The sequence below is a fragment of the Natrix helvetica genome (genome assembly GCF_964273705.1).
Source record: "Natrix helvetica genome assembly, chromosome: 9".
NCBI classification, from domain to species: domain Eukaryota; kingdom Metazoa; phylum Chordata; class Lepidosauria; order Squamata; family Natricidae; genus Natrix; species Natrix helvetica.
In genome coordinates, this window is record NC_138560.1 from 19,818,179 (window position 1) to 19,837,178 (window position 19,000).

At 44.8% G+C, this 19,000-nt stretch overlaps 1 protein-coding gene across 1 annotated transcript in view; it reads right to left on the reverse strand.

Annotated features, from left to right (window-relative positions):
* Window positions 1–17,323, reverse strand: part of GJB3 (gap junction protein beta 3) — a 29,163-nt gene extending 11,840 nt beyond the window's left edge. The window contains exon 1 of the mRNA XM_081962800.1: window positions 17,132–17,323. The gene's annotated coding sequence lies outside the window, so the exon portion shown is untranslated. The remainder of the gene's footprint in view (window positions 1–17,131) is intronic.
* Window positions 17,324–19,000: the final 1,677 nt, after the last annotated feature.

Here is a 19,000-nt window from a genome sequence, read left to right on the forward strand (position 1 = left end):
AAGTTCAGTTCACTCTGGTTTTGCCAGAATAGCAACTGTTCTTAGCTAGGAAATCCTGCTTGTGTTTTGGGAGCTGTCCAATTTTGCTTTCTCTCCTCTAATTGTGGTGCTTAAGAGCAATTAGATCTTTTTTGTGCATCTGCAAAGAACCCATCCAACAGGTGGAGCTGCTTGTATTTGGACTGTAGGTTTCCTACCATTTCCCCCCCCCCAACAGACGTTTAAAAAAAAAGTTTCCTAAAACAACATAACACTGCGCAAAATTACAACAATGTTTCCTGAGATTTAAACCAGAAATGGATTATCTGGATTTTGTCTATCTGCTCAGAAATTTCCTGACTACCAAGAGACAATCTTAGGCTCCATGCATGATGTTAGGTTAATTTTAAAATAATTGTTTGTTGAATAACTCGTAATGGCTTGTTTTAGGGCTAATACACTTATAAGAGGTGGGTTAGAATGAATAATGACTATAATAAGGCTAAGCCTCTTTGATGCAACCTGCTGAATCTTAAACCCTGTTAACAAAACAAAATGTGTAATCTACCTCCAAAACAAACCAAATTATGGTTTGATATGATAGCTTATTTATTTGAATTGAGGCCTTTGAACTATGGTGATGGAGAAGGCTCCTGTGAGTCCCTTGGACTGCAAGGCGATCCAACCAGTCAGTCCTAGAGTAGGTCAACCCTGACTGCTCTTTAGAAGGCCAGATCCTGAAGAGGAAACTCAAAGACTTTGGCTACCTAATGAGAAGGAAGGACTCCCTGGAGAAGAGCCTCATGCTGGGAAAGAGCAAAAGAAGAAGGGGACGGCAGAGAATAAGGTGGCTGGATGAAGTCACTGAAGCCATAGGCATGAACTTCAATGGGCTTCAGAGGATGGTAGAGGACAGGAAGACCTGGAGGAACATTGTCCATGGGGTCACGATGGGTCGGACACGACTTCGCAACTAACAACAACAAACGCTAGCTTAATTCATACAAGAAAATCCCATCAGGTCAGAATTCCCTGTTCTCATGCAGACACTTGAATCATCCAATCCCTTTTTAGTACAGCTTGTTGTGTGAACTCATCCACCGAATGAGTTCATTCATTCTGCCTAACCTCAAACACCTGGTGGCTTCACAGAAGTGACGTTCAACTTACAACCATTGGTTTAATGGCCATTCATAGTTACAACGGCACTGAAAGAAAATGACTTAGAACTGGTCCTCGCACTTAGAACCACATGATAAAAATTGGGCTGCTTGACAACTGCCCTGTGCTTAGGACCGTTGCATTCTCCCGTGAGTAGGTGATCTTCCAAGTTGGCTCCTGACAATCAAAATAAACGAGGGATTCATTTAACAACTGTGTGATTCACTTAACAACTGCAGTGATTGGCTTTGCTTGTAAGAAGGTTGCAAGCGGCAATCGCATGTCTCTGAGAAGCTGCTACTGTGTAACTACAAGCTAGTTGCCAAGTGCCCAAATTTTGATCTCATGACCGTGGGGTTGCTGCAATGGTCATAAGCGCAAGGACCCGTTGTAAGTCACTTTTTTCATTGTGCTTGCAACTTTGAACACCAAATGAATGGTTGTAAATTGAGGACTATCTGTATGCACATGAAGGAGAACTGCCAAGATTGCTGGTTCATCTTGACCTCTTGTATAGAAAGGAAAAGATCCCACCTCCATCCTGTTTACATATTGGTCCCCTTTATCTAGGCTTTTCCTTAACTTTTAATGTTTTAATATTTAGCACTTGATGTTTTTAAGGTTCTAATTGTTTTATATTACCATACTAGCTGATAACCTGGCGTTGCCCGGTTATTTATTTACAGGGGGAAAATATCCAGACCAAACATAATTTCTAATGTTGCATTTTCCCTTTTACCGGAAGGAGCCCCCTTGTGGAGTACTATGAAGCCATTAGCATGGCAACTCCACTGTGCTGTACAGTAGAAGCCATTTTACAACAGTAGAGTAGACGCCATTTTAAGGCACAACAGGCTGTATCTTAACAGAACACACACCCAAGGGCTGTTAGGGGTGTCCTACCCCCACAGTATTTGTTTCCAGAGAGTAAGTCATCTGTGTACCAAGTTTTCGTTGAAATTGCTGGAGGAGTTCCAGAGTTATGCAGGGACGGACACACACACACACACACACACACACACACAGAGGAAGAAAGAAAGAAAGAAAGAAAGAAGGAAGGAAGGAAGGAAGGAAGGAACAAAGGAAGAAATGAAAGAAAGGAAGGAAGGAAGGAAGAAAGTAGGAAAGGGAGGAAGGAGGAAAGGAGGAAAGGGAAGGAAGGAGGAAAGGAGGAAAGGGAGGAAGAAAGGAAGAAAGAAAGAAAGAAAGAAAGAAAGAGAAAGAAAGAAAGAGAAAGAAAGAAAGAAAGAAAGAGAGAAAGAAAGAAAGAAATAGATAATAGAATTGGGGCGGAACTTTTTTCTTTTTGGACTTCTAACCCATTTTATTTTTTCTGCTTTCATAGAGTAGAGCTTTCAAAAATGGTATTCTTCCCTCACCTTCCCTTTGATATAATCTTTTCTCCCTTCCTTAGCCCTGAAACAGCTTATTCTCTTGTGAGTTGACGTTAAGCAGGCCTCCTTCTGCAAGTAATAAACTAACCCAGGGGAGGTTTATATATGCTCTTCAAAAGAAACAGGAAAAACAAGACGATCTTGCCTCCCCTCTCTCTCATCCCCTTCTGTAAGTAATAAACTAACTTGTAACTAGTGGTTTGCATCAGTCCACTGTGAATTCCCATAAATGAACAAAGACATGTTTTCCATACAACCAATCCCTCCACAGAGAAAGATAGCAGACAAACTGCAGCTTTCTCCCCAACAGATTAGTTTTCTATCTGCATGGATTTCTTTCCTCCATGTGTTAATCGGGTTCTGCATAATCCAAGAACCATATAATATAATCGTAAGTTCCACGTTACTTAGTTCAAAGGACAATCAAAGTCAAGGGCTATAAAGTAAAACTTTTGAAAGTTTGGGTCCTGCTTGGCATTGAAGTCTAGCGCCCGAAATTGCATTCTAAGAAATGTCTAGGCCAGGAAAAAAAAAAAAGAAGTCTGAACATGGTTCAAACAGACAAGATTAAATCGTTCTGGGGCTACTGTGAAAAACTTCGCAAATGGTTCTAGAAATTTTGCTTTGCCATGGCCTCAATAGTGAGGAAAGTAAATGGCAGCAAAAAAAGTAATCATAGAAATAGTAGTAGTAATTTTCTCTCCTTTTTTCTCTGATCTTGATTTTTTCCTTCCTTCCTCCCCTTCCCTTCCTTCCTTCCTTCCTTCCTTCCTTCCTTCCTTCCTTCCTTCCTTCCTTCCTTCCCTTCCTTCCTTCCCTTCCTTCCCTTCCTTCCTTCCCTTCCTTCCTTCCTTCCATTCCATTCCCCTCCTTTCTTTTCCCTCCCCATCCCTTCCTTCCCTTCCCTTCCCCTCCTTCCCTTCCCTTCCTTCCTTTCCTTCCTTCCTTCCTTCCTTCCTTCCTTCCTTCCTTCCTTCCTTCCTTCCTTCCCTCCTTCCTTCCATTCCATTCCCCTCCTTTCTTTTCCCTCCCCTTCCCTCTTCCCTTCCCTTCCCTTCCTTCCCTTCCTTCCTTCCTTCCTTCCCTTCCTTCCCTTCCCTTCCCCTCCCCTCCTTCCCTTCCCTTCCTTCCTTCCTTCCCTTCCTTCCTTCCTTCCCCCTTCCTTCAATTCCCTTCCCCTACTTTCTTTTCTCTTCCCTTCCTTCCTTCCCTTCCCTCTTCCCTTCCCTTCCCTTCCCTTCCTTCCTTCCTTCCTTCCTTCCTTCCTTCCTTCCTTCCTTCCTTCCTTCTTCCCTTCCTTTCCCTCCTTCTTCCCTTCCCTTCCTTCGCTCCCTCCCACCTTCCTTCCTTCCTCAAAATCAATCATCTTTCCTTTTATGAAACCTTTTTTTTCATCAGACTTTGCAGGCATCCCTGCAAGAAAAGAGAACATAAGAAGTGATCAGCTGTTGCTGCCTGAAATGTAGCCACTGTGTAAAGAGAAAACAAGGCAGGAGAGTAAAAATGTTGGCAGCTGTGTAGTTTAGCTGGCCAGGCAGAAGAATCTAAGAATCTGTCCAATACTACTGATCTTGAACATGACTCATTTTCTTTATTTCTCCTTGTCCTCCTTGACGTGGCTTTACTGTTCTTTTAAGGCTTTGAGAGGCAACTTCAGCAGGCATTCCTGATAGGGCTCTTAATGTCCCTGCTTTGCCAGCTGCACTTCATAGCTCTCTCTGCTGGAACTGATCTGGCGTCTCACCAACTTGGCCAAACTTCAGTTTTTCAATACAGCAGTTTATAAATCTGATCCATGTTTTCCTTTCCACTTCATGGCTGCTCCACTTACGGCACAATACTATGTCTTATGTGCTGGGAAGTCAAAAGGCGCATCATGTGTTCTGGGAGGCAAAAGCTGTTTGTGTGTGTGTGTGTGTGCGTGTCTTTGCTTTGCTTTAAAAAAAATTAGGAGGCCAGCTTTGCTAGCGGTTTAATAGCATCACCCAGCCATACAGGTAGTCCTCAACGTTTGACCACAATTGAGCCCCAAATTTCTGTTGTTAAATGAGACATTTGTTCAGTGAGTTTCGCCCCATTTTACGACCTTTCTTGCTGCAGTTATTAAAGGAATCCCTGCAGTTAGTAACCAGCGGTGGGATTCCAAATCTTTTCCTACCGGTTCTACGAGAGAGCTCTTTGCGCTTGCACCCAGCACTCAAAGACCGCCTGCGGTGTCAGCGCTGGCGAGCTGAGCTGTTTTTTTTTAGCTCAGCTGAGGCACGGCAATCCGCTCTGCTGCGCGAAGCAGCTGAGCTAAAAAACAAGGGAATGCAGGACACGGAATGGCAGGGGCGGGAGGGTGGGGCCAGCCAGAGATGATATTTGCCGGTTCTCCAAACTACTCAAAAGCTTCGCTACTGCGTCACCTGAACCAGTCCAAACCAGCTGAATATCACCTCTGCTTCAGATTGTTCATTGGTCCCCAAACAGGCAGAGAATAGATGGGGGCGGGGCCAGCCAGAGGTAGTATTTGCTGGTTCTCTGAAGTACTCAAAATTTCCGCTACTGGTTCACCCAAACCGGTCCCAACCGGCTGAATATCACCACTGTTAGTAACCCGGCTTTTAAGTGAATCTGGCTTCCGCATTGACTTTGCTTGTCAGAAGGTCACAAAAGGGGATCCCATCATCCCGGGAAACTGCAACAGCCATAAATATGTACCAGTTGCTAAGTGTCTGAATTTTGATCACATGATCCTGGGCATGCTGCAAAGATCCTATGAAAACCGCTCCTATGTCACTGTTTTCAATGCCGTTGCAACTTTGAACAGTCACTAAATGAACGGTTGTAAATCGAGGACTGCCTGTATTGTAGGCAGGCAGGCTTTAGATGGCTACCCTGATCAGTCAGAGGCAAATGCTATGCATTTTGCATGTTGCCCAGTTCAGCCTGGTGAAAAGAATGAATCTGGTTTCTGCCCGTTGGAGGTCTAAAAGTGAGGGCTGAAAAAAATTAGGCATGGGTAAGTGTGGGTCACATGGTTGCCAACTTTGCTGTATAAAGGGGATGATATGATTAAAATGGTGGATTGAGTACTGAGATGACCCTGATTTAAGTCTACACTAAGTTGAGGAAGTCCACTGATGGCTCTCTATCCTTAGCTTCTCTGTCAGTCCTTTGAAGTCATCCAGATAGGAAAGCAAAACCATGAATAAACACATGTTATAGGAAGGTTGCAGTAACAGAGTCTTGCAATTCTGAAAACACAGCTCCCTTCCCTTGCCTTTGCCTTCCAGAGACCAAGAGAGGATGTTGGTTTGTTTTTATTAAATGGATACGCTGTGACTCAGGGATCCTTTCTGAGATGCCTTCTCCATCCCCACCCCTTTCCAAAGAACTAGGATGGATATTAACTAATTAATCAACCAATCTCTCTATATAAAAAAATGGCTGTGTGTATGTGTGTGTGTGTGTGTGTGTGTTCCAGCATAACTCTGGAACGCCTCCAGCAATTTCAACCAAACTTGGTACACAGTTGACTTACAGTCTGGAAACAAATACTGTGGGGGTAGGACACTCCTGATACCCCTCAGGGTTTGTGTTCTGTTATGATACAGCCTGTTGTGCCTTCAAATGGCTTCTAAAGTACTGCCATAAAATGGCTTCTACTGTACAGCTTCACAGTACTCCACAAGGGGGCTCCGTCTGGTCAGGGTGAAAATCCAACATTAGAAATTGCATTTGATCTGGACATTTTCCCCCTTTAAATAAATACCTAGACAATACCAGGTTATCAGCTAGTTAGTTATATTAGATTGATATGTCTCCATCTTAGTAATAAGGTGACTCTGGAATCCTTTCTGAGATGCCTTCTCTATCCCCCATTCCTTTCCAGAGAACTAGGGAGGATACTAGTTAATCAGTTAATGAACCAATTGACTGATTCATTAAATGGATATGCCATCATCTCACTGAGAAGGGGACTCTGAGATCCTTTGTGATATGCCTTCTCCATCCACATTCCTTTCCAGAGAACTAGGGAGGATCACTCCTGAAATGTTTTCTTCGTTCCATTTCTTTCTATGGACTGAGATGGGCTCTTGTCTGACTGTTGTCCTGGCTGCAACTCTCCCTCCTTTCTCCTTATTCCGACAGCCCATGACATCCTCTTTGTCTTAGCCCAAGAATCATTGTTGTGAATATCTTCAAGGGTGAAGATTCCCCTTTCACATATGTGCTAATCATTCCTGACTTTAGGGGGCGGTACTCATCTCTGATTGATTGGTTGATTGATAGATTGGTATTTATTAGATGCCCAACAATGGATTCTGAGCAGTGTACAAAAGTAGAGCTAAAAAAAATAGCTCATCTCACCAGCGCTGACACTGAGGGCGATCTTTGAGTGCTGCGTGTGCGCGCAAAGCACTGTCTCATAGAACTGGCAGGAAAGGATTTGGAATCCCATCACTGATCTGAAGCTTCATAGAAGGGTCAACAGGCTGTAGAACTTGGGGATCCCTGTCTACACCCTCTTATTCTAGTAGTCAAAAGTACAGCACTTTTCTTGACGCTGTTAACAGACAACTTAGGCACTGCAACATAATCCCTACCAATCTGATATCAAAAGTCACTTAGTCGCATTCTTCATCTCAGTTTCTGCAACCGGAATTCATATTTTAAATGCAGTATGCAATCATACCTGCTGGTTTGAATACTTGGAGTAAAACTCAATCATTTCTGGGGAGATTATTTTTCAGAGTGCTGATTATATTTAAGTGAATCGAGGGGTTTTTAAGCAGATGGATAATAGATTCATGAGCTCACCTTTAATGCATTATATTTCAATATACCTTTGGGAGACTTTACATTTTATATTCTCCATACGGAACATATTTGCATCTTGGATAGATGCATTAAAAATACGGTTGTGCAAATATGTTTGTCCCCATTTTTTTGTGGGTGGTTTCATTTGGCTTTGGCAGCTATCCTGCACAGAATCTCACGAGCCATTAATTATCGAAGGTGGTGTCGGGTATTAAATAACTATGGTGCATTTGACCAAAAATGTTAGCGTGGGCAAAAGAAACCAGTGGTTTTTCCACCCAATGGTAAACAGTTATAAGCAGAGCCATGCTGCCTTTCTCTTCCTTGATGACTCATTTTCTTGGCTCAAATTTTGTTTGGACTAAAATGCCCGAGGAGCACCGGGCATGTATATGTAGCACAGATACATTTGTCAGCTAGGAATGCCAACCAGGCAGAAAGCAGCTGGATCTAAGCCTTTAGCAGTAGCACCGACTGCAGAAATAAGCAGGTAGAGATAACCACAATGACTCTAACTGCAGATGGAGGCGCAGGAGGGGACCCCTGGAGCAAAAAACTCTCGTGTGCATTGTTCTTCCACCTGACTACAATCCCCACAATGGATGAAGGGTTGCAAAAGCTGAGGGGAGTTTGCAGAGATGGCTAAATTGGCTACATTGAGAAAAATTAAAAAGGAAACACACAATTACTTTTGTTTCTGCTTGGAAACCGTTTCTGGACTTTGTGCTTGAGGCAGGGGATTAAATAGATCTGTTGTTATAGAAATGGCTACTTTATACTATTACGTAAAAGTGAAAAGTTGGGGTTTGTTATTACTATCTTATTCTACTGCACCAGTGGTGGGTTCGTACTGGTTCGGACCGGTTCAAATGAACCGGTAGTGGTTTGGGGGCCTGGGTTGCTGGAACCTCCCCGAAGCGGTTCCCCAGGCACCATGGGCGGTGGCGCCATCTTGGTTTTCAGTTCTACTCATGCGCAGAACACTTTAAATTGCATTTTTGGCAAATGCGCATGCAGATGGAGTCTGCATCTGGCAAGCAGGCAGTAATGCCGACTGCAACCCACCCCTGTACTGCACCAAAGGGAGTTGGAAGTCAATGCCCTTTCTTTCTTTTTCCCTTCTTTTCTACGGTTTTCTTCCTTTTCCCCTCCCCTATTTTTCCTATTATTTGCTTTTGTACTTTGGTATTTTATATAATAAATAAAAAGGAGAAAACATGTTGTTCTTCTGCCTGCTGTATGGTTGAAGCAGCCATATTTAGAACTGCCAAAGGTTGTAGTATAGCCTTTGTTGTCATTGTACAAAATAAATGCAACGAAATTGGTTAAAGGTGGCTCAGCTTTTAACAGCAAGGTCCCAAATGTGCAGCAATGGAGCCCAGCTCTTGTCAAGGGTTGCCACTTGGCCTTTCTTTAAAGACACGATCAGATGCAGAAGTTAGGGGGAAACCTGGCTGAGGTCCTGAACTATAATGCACTTCTGGAATTAAGGTGCTCAGTGACGTCGGTGGTTCTCCCTCATCATCATATTACTTCGCCAAGCTCTAGAACCTGCAAACAGTTTGCTTGTTTTAAGAGATATGTGTCTTCTACTCTCTCCAAAGCCTGTTTGTAACAGGACTCTGACATCTTCATTCCAAGAAGTTCTGAAATGGGAGTTCCCAGGGTGGGAGGGATGAGTGCTTTGCAGGTGATCTCTCAGTCTAATGCCTGAGATTAAAAGGAAGATATTAACCTCTTTACTGCTGGAATATTTAGAAACTACTTGCTGAAATGAGCTGGCTTTAGGTGTTGTTCTTAGCTACAATCTAGGTGTGTTGGTTGGCTTTAGCCTAGTGTGTTTTGTGAATCTAGCTGATTGTGCTTTAGCCTTTAAATCATGGTTAGGGTGATATGGCTTGATGTGATGTATAAACCTAGTTACTATCTACTTGAACCCCGCCTGCCATGTTTCTTAATCCCATTGCTGGATTGGTTAATCCAAACTGAGATCTAGTGAACAGAGAAAAGTGGTTACAAATTGTCTTCCAATGATGGACTCTTGTTGGATTCAATTCTTTTACTTAACTATTGTGTGATCAAATTGATTTGAGGTTTAGCTTGTTGTATGAAGCTAACTACCATGGCTTGTATGTTTTTATTTAGGATTAGTAGGTTGTTTGAACCAAGATGTTGTATGGGTTCCACAAACCTCAGTGGAATGTCTACCCAATGTTCACTGTTTTTGGAAGCTAAACAAAGGAGATCCTAGAGTGGTATAATAGAGTTAGAAGGGACCAGAGGTGGTATTCAGCAGGTTCTGACCAGTTCTGGAGAACTGGTAGTGGAAATTTTGAGTAGTTTGGAGAACCGGTAAATACCACCTCTGGCTGGCCCCGCCCCCATCTATTTTCTGCCTCCTGAGTCCCAGCTGATCGGGAGGAAATGGGGATTTTGCAGTATCCTTCCCCTGGAGTGGGGAGGGAATGGGGATTTTGCAGTATCCCTGCCATGCCCAGCAAGCCAGACCCACCAAGCCATGCTACACCCACCAAGCCACACCCACAGAACCAGTAGTAATTTTTTTAAATCTCGCCACTGGATGGGACCTTCGAGGTCTTCTAGTCTGCTTTGGAGGAAACCTTATACCACTTCAGACAAATGGTTATCCCTCTGATTAGTTCTTAAGCAGGGAACCATCTGGGATATACAGATTTGTATGCCAAACTAGGAAGTTGAAAAAGCAACCTTGAACAAGGGAATGGCAAACTATTTCTATTGTTTCTGTCTATAAACCTACATGGATGGAGCCATGTCAATGATACAGATAATATCAAAGTAGGGGGAATGGGTAGGTGCACAGGCAGGGATGGTATTCAGCAGGTTCTGACCAGTTCTGGAGAACCGGTAGTAGAAATTTTGAGTAGTTCGGAGAACTGGCAAATACAACCTCTGGCTGGCCACAGGAGTGGGGAAGGAATGGGAAGTTTGCAGTATCCTTCCCCTGCTATGCCACCAAGCCACAGCTACAGAACCAGTAATAAAAAAAATGAATTTCACCACTGGACACAAGTATAGAATAGGTGGTACCTGGCTCAGCAGGAATAACTGTGAGAGTATCTAGGTCTCTCAATAGACCACAACTTAAGCATGTGCCAGCAATGTGCTGCGGCTGCCAAAAAAGCTAATGCATTCCTAGTTGCAACAACAGAGAAGTAGCTTCAATACCACATGAAGCAATAGTGCCAATTTATACTGCACTGGTGAAAACCACACTTGGAATACTGCATCCATTTCTGGTCACTATGATACAAAAAAAAATGTTAAGACCCCAAGAGCAACAAAGATGATTAGGGTCTGGGGGATGAACAATAGGTATGTCTAGTCTAATGAAGTGAAGAATTAGGGGTGACATGATAGTTACCATATTTTTGGAGTATAAGATGCATCGGAGTGTAAGACACACCAAGGTTTTGAGGAGGCAAATTAAAAAAAAAGTTTTTGCACTCTGCAAAGCTCCCAAAACGGGCCTGTTTTTTTGTCAAAAAAAGAGCATGGATAGGCTTTAGGAGGCTTATAGAGTGCTCCTGGGGGCTGGGGGTGGGGGCAAAATTGAGCAAAAAGTGACCCTATTCCTACCCTCCTAAAGGCAATGCATGGCCATTTTGGTGAAGGGGGCGGGGTTTTGGAAGGCCAAAAATGCTATATTCAATGTATAAGACGTGCCCAGATTTTCAGCCTCTTTTTTGAGGGAAAAAGGTGCGTCTTATACTCTGAAAAATATGGTAGTTTTCCAGTACTTGAGGGGCTGTTACCAAGAAGAGGGGGTTGACCTGGATTTTTCTCACTTGTTGTACTTAATAAGGAGCTGTTGTTACCGTTAACCTGCCTGTGTGTGCCTATCCATTACCCAATCTAACACTGGCGACGAGGGTGGGATTGGAAGGCAACTAGGCAAACCAAAAAGAGCATAGCAATCCAGCAAGTACATCCAGCCTGGAGCTCAGAGCGGCTTCAAACAGCCATTTTTGAGTGGCAGATTTCAAAACACCCTCAGAACACAAAATGGCCATGCACGCCCCACCGTATGACCCAGTCACCGAGCACTGGGACTCATACATGCTCCTGTCAGCGGACTCCTTTATAGTACAATACAGCCAGACCCTGCCGTTGGTGCTGACCTGTGACACTTCCCGTCGGCACAGTCCTCAGCCACTGCATGCCCAACATAACCGAAGCCCCTATTGCATTTTACTACAGGACCTTGTCTGTCGCAGAGCGGAAATACAGCCAGCTGGACCGTGAGGCTTTGGCTGCAATGGCCAGAGTAAAGAGGTTCCATTAGTATCTATATGGCCAGGACTTCAAACTGGTTACGGACCACAAGCCGTTGTTGGGCTTACTGGCTGGGGACTGACATACCCCAGTGTCAATTATTACCTTGCATGACCAGATGAACCATCTTAGCTGCCTACTCCTACCGCCTTATCCACTGACCAGGTTCCACTTTGGGGCAAGCTGACGCATTAAGCTGCTGCCCGCTGCCGGAACTTCTCACTGACCCTACCCCCAAGACGCCAGTCCTCCTCATTGACTGCCTTGAGACTGGGCCTGTCTCGTCCAGTGACGTTGCCCGTCACTCTGCAAAGGACTCCACCATCAAACAAATTTTGAACTGGGTGTGGAGGGGGTGGCCCAAGGGGCCTGTTGGGGTTGATTTCAAAATGTATTTTACCAAATGTGATGAGTTATCAGTTGCTAATGGCTATTTATTGTGGGGGGACCGGGTGGTTGTTCCACCTAAATTGCACATTGCAGTATTAGAGGCTTTACATGTAGGGCATCCTGGAATTGTCAGGATGAAGTCTTTGGCTAGGAGTTATGTGTGGTGGCCTAACATGGACAGAGAGATCGAAGAATGGGTGGCTACCTGCACACCGTGCCAGGAGTCCAGACCAGCTCCCTCAGAGGTGCCCCCTAAGGAGTGGGAGCAACCTCAAGCACCATGGTCTCAGGTGCACATTGATTTTGCTGGCCCAGTTCATGGCCAGACATTCCCCGTAGTTGTGGACACCTTCTCAAAATGGTTAGAGGTAGTCCTGATGACCTCCACTATGGCAGAAGCGGTCATCAAGGTGCTACGGAGACTTTTCTCCACGCATGGCCTGCCCAATGTCTTGATCTCTGACAACGGACCCCAATTCATGGCCATGCAATTTGAGATCTTCCTAGCAGCTCAGGGAATCAGGCATGCCCTGGTCGTGCCATTCCATCCGGCCTCCAATGATCAGGTGGAAAGAATAGTGAGATCTGCAAAAGATGCCCTCTCTAGGATGGCACTGAGCGGGAGATTGGCACTATTTGCTAATTCAGCACATCATACCCAGTGCCACTACAGGGAGAAGTCCATCCAAGCTTCTCATGGGTCCCCGGCTAAGGTCCCACTTAGACCAGCTACACTCCAATTTTTCTGCCTCATTGCCCCCCGACTCCCCAAGCAAGATTCGGACATTTAGCGTAGGGGATTCAGTTTATGCCCACAACTATGCCAGGGGAACTCTGTGGATTCCTGCCACAGTGATAGGCATCATCGGCCCTCGCTCTTACCTCCTAGAGCTTGAGGACAATAGGAATTGGAGAAGGCATATTGACCAACTCCATGGCCACCTCTCCAACTCCACTCTTAGGCAACCAGAGGTAACTCCTGCATGAGTTAGCCAAAGCCCTACCCAAACGGAGCAAACACTCACTCCTTCCACGGCCAGCTCAAGCCTGAGGGTACCATGAAACTTATCTGGTTATGTTGCAGGCCCACAGCGAGCTCCGAGCAAACCAGCTCTAGAAGCTCCAGTTGCAGCCTGTGAAAGGTTCCAGGAGCTTCCACCAAGTGGAGCTGTAGAGCAAACAGGTCCGTCTGACCTGTCCAAGGAAACCCCTCCTACTGAACTGCACAGGTCAGGCAGAGCTACCCAAAAGCCCGCTTACCTGTGTGACTATGTAACAAGTAGGATTGTTCCATCCAAGAGGGGAGGGGTGTTATATACTTGTTCTAACTAAAGTGGTTTCCACCAAGGTCCTCTGTTCCGGTGGGGACAGAGGTTTAATCCTATTGGTCGAAGGGTCTGACAGCTCCCTATAAAAGGGCTGCTGTCAGACTCAACCTTCGCTGGATTGTTCTCACTTGTTGTACTTAATAAAGAGCTGTTGTTACCGTTAAGCATGTGTGTGTCTATCCATTACCCAATTTAACACCTTCCAACCCGATTATTCTATATTTTATGTTCTAACCAGGGGTGGGTTGTTGCCAGCATTACTGCGGGTTCACAATCGGCATGCTATGTGCATGCGCTGCACGTGCATGCACTTTTCACTGTAAATTGCTCTACGCACATGTGCAGAACAATTTATAGTGAACTGTGCATGCACAGTAAACTAAAATCCAAAATGACGGCGGCCAAGCGGCAGCGAGGGAACTGGTTCAGGGGCGTGGCAGGCCTGGGTTGCTGCCAGTTATGCAACCCAAGGCTGAATTTACTACCGGTTCGGCTGGACTGGGCCGAACTGGTAGCAACCCACCTCTGGTTCTAACTCACCAGCAGTTGAGTTTTCATGGAGACTTAATACAATAATATTAAATCTGATGTGGGGTTGTTGTTTTTTTGACAACGCTGAGAATTTCTTGAACACACTGAATTATGGCCCTAACAAAAGTCGGATTATAATTTCCCCAAAAATCTCAGTGGCTGAAGAAGTAAGACAAGGTGGAGGCAACTGTGCATGCCAAAACATTTGTCAGGTTCTGAAGCAAACACCCATATCCTTGTGACCAACCTAAGTAGTCCTCAACTTACAACCATTCATTTAGCAACCATTCGAAGTTGTAACCGCACTAAATAAAGTAATTTACAATGGGTCCTTGCAGTTGCAGCATCCCCACCATCATGTGATCAAAATTAGGGTGCTTGGCAACTGGCATGTATGTATGAGCATTGCAGCATCCTTGGCAGAGGTGGTATTCAGCCGGTTCATACCGGTTAGGGCGAAACGGTAGCGGAAGCTGCTGGAAGCTCTGCCCACCCACCCCAATGTAATGCGCGACCTTCTGTGCATGCTCACATTTGCGAACTGGTAGCGAAGGTAAGTGAATCCCTTCCCGAATCCTCGAGTCATGTGTTCGCCCTTTGAGACCTTCCCAGTTGCTTCCAATAAGTATAAGTCAATGTGGGAATCCATATTTGCTGAAGAATCATGTGATTCAGAGGTGGGTTCCTACTAGTTTGGACCAGTTTGGACGAGTAGGTAGTAATCATGCCTCTCAACCGGTTCTATCGAATAGGTGCCACCGTCTTCTTTTTTGCATTTACGCATGCTCCAAAGCAATTTTTAAACTACTGCACATGCACACATAGTGCGCATCAAGCGTGCACGCCCCCAAGCATGTCCCTGAGCGAGCCGGCAGTAAAAGAAGCCGGAAACCACTCCTGATGTGATTTACTTAACAACTGCAGGGATTCACTTAATAACCATGGCAATATTTTTTTTTGTAAAATTGGATGAGATTCACTTAATCACCATCTTGCTTCTCAATGGAAATTCTGGCCCCAACTGTGGTTGTAAATTGAGGAGTTTCCTGCAGCAATGATACTGTCTGGATGGCTGTGGGAAGCATTTCCAGCCATGCAACATGCTGCAGCAGCCACCAGATTTGCTGGCGTAGACGAAAGAATAATTGAAGGGCCTTAGCTCTGTGGTGCTGTACCCGCCTTGTACCTCCAAAGTGATAGGTTAAGCTCTGGCACCCTCAGCTTCTCTGAGACTTCCGTTCAAAGTTTCAGAGAGTCACTGCCATGATTGCAAATATTACCCAGACGTCACAAATGGAGGCTAAAGTAACCTTTTCATTTTCAGCCTCTCTCCTTGCAAATGAAGAACTTGCGCAAACGAGTTTCCCTGGAAATTCCCTGGAATTTTCTTCTCTTTATGTTAGCTACTTGGGCTAACAATCTTTAGCCAAAACAATAAAGTTTTGAGTTCACCAACACTGGAGGTTTTGAATATATATATATATTTAAATTGAGGGAAGCATTCAAAAAAGAATTCTAAATCCTGCACCTATGGAATGACTGAGCCCTGATTTTCTCTCTCTGGGTTAATTCTGACACTTGCAAAAGCAATTTCTTTGGAGCAGTAGTAAGCTCTCGGGCTCCCTGCTTTGGATTCCCACCTAAACAATGTGACCGAATTACATTGCAAATGCTCCCCCACCCTTGGCTAGGACCAACGCTTAAACCAACAACCACCCCATTTGACAGTTCTCAGTCGTTCCTCCTTACCACCGTCCACCCCCTGGTGCTCCCTGTAGCAAGTCAGGTCTTCGCAGGAAGCGTCTCGCTTTTCTGCCCGTGTGAAGTTTATTAAACGTCCTTTCCTAACCAGCTGCCCTATCTTCACCAAACTGCAGAAGCTTTGGGAGAGCACGTTTTGCGTTTCCTACTCCAGGAACTGCTTTTATTATTATTTTTTCTTTCCTCTCTTTTGTCTGGTTCCTACCTCCTTTTACAAGCCAGTGCATTTCAAAAGCAAAGGTATTTACAAGAGTATATACTTTGGCTGCAAAAGGAGAGAAGAAAAAATTAACTCCCGCTTCCCCATGCCTGCCTACCTCCTTTTCATCGTCCTCCGATCACACACGTTTTGTTTTTTTCTCCCTGTGCCAGTATTAAATTTACTACTGCTGCTACTACAACTAATTTTAAAAATGAAGGAAATTTGCTGAAGGGAGAGCTTGATAATCATCGTTCAGCTCCATGGGATGGATGAAAAAGTTACCATTCAGATGACTGCACAATTAAGGTTGATTTTTCTACGTGCCCGCCTGCCTGCCTTTCATTTCTATCAGGTGATACATGTATTTTGTGCATCCTTTTTATTCTGGCTAGCATTACATTTACTACTACTGCTGCTTCTAATTTTAAAAAAAGGCAATTTGCTGTATGGAGAACCTGATAATTGCCACCCAACACCAAAAGACGGATGGCCAAGTTGCCATTTAGATGCCTGATGCACAATTAAACCTGATTTCTGTACACCAAGATGTTTCGTCTTTTCCTTCTGCCTCTTGGTGGAAGAACTAACTTTGTGCTTAGCTTCAGTTCTTTAAAGCGCTTAACTTCAATGGCTTCCTAGTCCGTAAAAAGCCAAGAAGATGAAACAACTGAATTGCCTTCATTGCTCCCTTAAACCCCAACCTCCAAGCCCCTGTTCAGCTCAGTTTTTGAGGCTCACAAGGCACTTGAGCACGGACTGGGCTTAAGGAGATCAGCAGGACGAAGTGAGAGGCACTTCCTGGTTACAGACATTAAAGCACCTTGCTTTTTTTCTGATGTTTCTTATCGAAGCAAACTCTACGAAGCAAGTTGTTTTAATTTGCTGTTCAGCCACTGAACCCATCAAACTATTTCGTCTTGGGGTCCTAAGTAGCATTAAGGACCTGTTATGGGTAGTCTTTAACCACTGGGTGCTGAAAATGCCTAGTCAGATTGCTAGTTGCTCGAACAAGCAATATGATCTTATTATCCACTGAAGTTATACCTACATCTCATGTTTAATTCATTTTGTACTATGAAATTGTTCCCCGTAATCTCTGATCAGGGTTACAGCGTCGACACCTGGTCCCTCTCTCCTGGTTGCAAACCACGAATACTTCCAAACATATAGATATATTTTTAATGAGAAAGTCTACTGAGAGAGTCTACCTCTCCATCTTCCGACACTCGCGCCCGTCCCCCAGTAAGAAGGGAAATTCTACTCACCAACTTCTTCAGATCTTCTTTGGCCTTTCCTCAGGTTGGCCAGCCTCCCCACCACCACCGGAGAAAAGAAGAGATTTCTTCTTCTTTGTGGCAGCTCTCCTGAAATCTGAAGAGTTTAAGCCATGAAACTTTCTCCTTGTCCTGCATGAAAAAAAAGCACCAGAGGAATCCAGCTCACAGGGCACTGTAATGAGATGCCTTATTTTGTGTGAGCAATAAGGGTGTGGTCTCAATTTTCTAGAGTTGTGCAAGGAGAAAGGAATTCTCTCTGTGTGGTGAAGTGGGGGGGGGGGTAAGTCAGATGTTTTTATTTGGCTGGTTTTACAACCAATCTGATTCTATCTGTCTTAGATATTGGGCAGAGTGTCAGCCTCTGTTTCGCTATTTGCTTTCGGCTGCCATTGAAACAGGAATGGGAGGGGGCTGGTATTTGGGAGGGGAAGTTTAAGTACAGGAGAGATTGTAAAAAGGGAGTTTTGGTCTCACTGTCTACTGCACATGCTGGAGATTAGTGCTTGGTGTTGGTCAAGGCCAACTGTCCTGCATAACAACATGATGATGCTCCTTGAAGATGGAACTCACTTGACACCTAAGGGATTTGCAGATTGGACACACTGGGATGAGGGTTACTAGGGGGAGGGTGTTTGGTCACGTATTGATATGCATGATTTCGCGCGCTTTTGCCTCAGATCTTGCTTTGCTTAGCTGCTATCTTTTCATAACCAGTAAAAGTACTCTTAATTCTGCAAAATGGAGTTAAGTGGTTTCTTTCTTGGTTGCTGAGGGAGGCTGGCTTGACACAGAGGTTGATTGCCATAAGGGAGCCCAGCAAGAACTCCTTCTTTCCCCCCCCCCCCCAGATCCCCCCAGATCAATGCTCCTTCAATCCATTTGAATTTCCTGTTCAAATTTGGTACACGCCAAGCAAATCTCTCAGTCCATGACACAAACAGGGAGCAAAATCAACGGGTCTTGGGCAGCTGTGGCGCAATGTGAAAAGAATGAATTATAGGTAGTGCTTGACTGATAACCATTCATTTAGGGACCCTTCCAAGTTAATAAGCCACTGAAAAAAGTGACGTGACAGGTTTTTCACACTTTTCAACCCTTGTAGCACCCTCCTGGTGATCTGATCAAAATGTGGATACTTGACAATTGACATGCATTTATGACAGTTGCCATGTCCTGGGATCATGTGATCCCCTTTTGCAATCTTCTGATAAGTAAAGTCAATGGGGAAGCCAGATTCACTTAGCAACCGTGTTAGCAATATGACAACTACACTCATTCACTGAACAACTATGGGAAGAACTGTGGCAAAATTCACTTAACAATTGTCGCACTTAGCAACAAAACATTTGCACTGGTCATAAGTCAAGGACTACCTGGAGTGGAGGGTAGTGTTGTGGTCCACCAGTGGCTGGCAGAGCTGGCAGCAGAGTCAAACAGTGAGGAGCTTGGGGAGGAAACTGGGCCAGTCCTGGAGTCTGGGGAAGGCTCTGATGAGGGCTCTGTGTCGGAGGCAGAGAGGGGTTATCAGCTGCCTTCAGAGTCAGAGATCAGTGGGGCAGAAGACAGCTGGAGCCTGTTCCAAAGGTTGGTTGCTAATTTTTTTACTAAAGGTTTGGGCGTGCTCCTGCTCTCTCGCTCTCTCACACATGTGACACTTCTGTGCATGTGCAGGAGCTTTTGCCCATGCACCAGAAGTATCTGGGTAGATGGGCAGGGCCCGGCAACAACCCACCTCTGGCCTGTTCCCAGTGTGCGCATGCGCAGAGTTGCCAGATGAAGGGAACAGCTAAGGAGCAAGGGTTGACTTGGGAGTAAGGCCACAGGTGGATGGTAAATGGCCCCTCCCATAGGGAATAA